The sequence below is a fragment of the Ictalurus furcatus genome, chromosome 27 (genome assembly GCF_023375685.1).
Source record: "Ictalurus furcatus strain D&B chromosome 27, Billie_1.0, whole genome shotgun sequence".
Classification (NCBI taxonomy): Eukaryota; Metazoa; Chordata; class Actinopteri; order Siluriformes; family Ictaluridae; genus Ictalurus; species Ictalurus furcatus.
Window position 1 is genome coordinate 3,862,501 of NC_071281.1, and position 2,006 is coordinate 3,864,506.

Sequence of the window (2,006 nt, forward strand, 5' to 3'; positions counted from 1 at the left end):
CGATTTGGATTAAATTAGCACGTCGTTGTCGTTTTCTTCGCTAGCTGTAGCTAGCCATTTCACTTAACGGAGGTATCGTGCTCACGTTTACGCCGTAAGCTAGCTGTGGCGTTTTTAATCAGTCGCGGTGGTTTTGTCGTAGCGATTTTGCTAACTAGCCAGGAATTTTCGAACGAATGGAGAAACGGTAGAAAACGCCGCCACGGGTTACAAGCTTTTGATAGTAAGAATTGCAGCGTGTCTTGTAATCGAGGCCGTTGACGGCTAGCTGTAACTAGCACGATTAGAACTAGACGCGCTAACTGTCGCTGATAACTTCTTTTTTTTTTTCCTCTAAAAGATCTCAAATCTGTTCGAAGATCGTGAGTTTCCTTCAGTTTTACGGAGTAAAGTTTGTCGAGTGTGGTGTTCGTTTTCATTCTGCTAACGAAGAGAAAGTCAGACTCGTTACTTGTGTGTGTGTGTGTGTGTGTGTGTGTGTGTGTGTGAGAGATTAAACATTTATGAGGAAATCAAGGCATCGAGAAAAGTCCTCCTAACCTCATCTTTAGTAATTGCCGTTTTGCCCTTCCCCCAAATCATTCATCTCTTTTTTTCCCCTATAATTGGATCCACATTGAAACATTTGCATGTTAATGTCGTCTTCCGTCATCGCGATTCTCACCATCCATCACTTCACATTAACGCAGTTTACCCGTCCATCAGTGCGCCATTACACACCGCTGCATCCTGGGAGAACCTGGACCGGGTCTATATGAAGTGTGTGTGTGTGTGTGTGATACGCAAAAACACCCGAACCTTTATTTACCCTTAGTTACCGCCTGACAACCAAACCTCAATAATTAAGATTCAACGGCAGCAATGTGGCCTCTATGTAGATAAGAACAGAGCGGAGGGAAGTGATGAATGATGACTAACCACCTGTACACACACCCACACACGCATCCACACACACACACACATATATACACACATGTACACACACACATATTCATACATACACGTGTATATATACACATACACATACACACACATGTATATACGCACATGCATACATACACACATACATGCATATATATACACACACACATGTACACACACATATACACACACACACACACACATGCACATGTATACACACATATATACACGCACACATGCGCACACATGTATGTATGTGTGTATATATATATATATACACACACAGGTGCGAGTTGGATGTGAGAAGCAGTGAGACGGGTGCGAGTTGGATGTGAGAAGCAGTGAGACGGGTGCGAGTTGGATGTGAAAAGCAGTGAGACGGGTGCGAATTGGATGTGAGAAGCAGTGAGACGGGTGCGAGTTGGATGTGAGAAGCAGTGAGACGGGTGCGAGTTGGATGTGAAAAGCAGTGAGACGGGTGCGAATTGGATGTGAGAAGCAGTGAGACGGGTGCGAATTGGATGTGAGAAGCAGTGAGACGGGTGCGAGTTGGATGTGAGAAGCAGTGAGACGGGTGCGAGTTGGATGTGAAAAGCAGTGAGACGGGTGTGAATTGGATGTGAGAAGCAGTGAGACGGGTGCGAGTTGGATGTGAGAAGCAGTGAGACGGGTGCGAGTTGTATGTGAAAAGCAGTGAGACGGGTGCGAGCTGAATGTGAAAAGCAGTGAGACGGGTGCGAGTTGGATGTGAAAAGCAGTGAGACGGGTGCGAATTGGATGTGAGAAGCAGTGAGACGGGTGCGAGTTGGATGTGAGAAGCAGTGAGACGGGTGCGAGTTGGATGTGAAAAGCAGTGAAACGGGTGCGAGTTGGCTGTGAGAAGCAGTGAGACGGGTGCGAGTTGGATGTGAGAAGCAGTGAGACGGGTATGTAATTTTGGACAGGTGATCAGATATCGGGTAGACAGGTGTACAGTGAGACAGGTGTCAGTGGTAGCACACGGTGTGAGCGGGTGGATGAGCAGTGAGACAGGTGTGGTGGTGCAGCAGTAATGACGTGTGTGTGTGTGTGTGTGTGTGTGTGTG

General features: G+C 46.8%; 1 long non-coding RNA gene across 1 annotated transcript in view; it reads left to right on the top strand.

Annotated features, from left to right (window-relative positions):
- LOC128602695 (uncharacterized) overlaps nt 1-762 on the top strand; it is a 10,421-nt gene extending 9,659 nt beyond the window's left edge. The window contains exon 3 of the long non-coding RNA XR_008384872.1: nt 1-762. This exon is cut by the window's left edge and continues 664 nt beyond it. This is a non-coding gene — a long non-coding RNA (uncharacterized LOC128602695).
- Nucleotides 763-2,006: the final 1,244 nt, after the last annotated feature.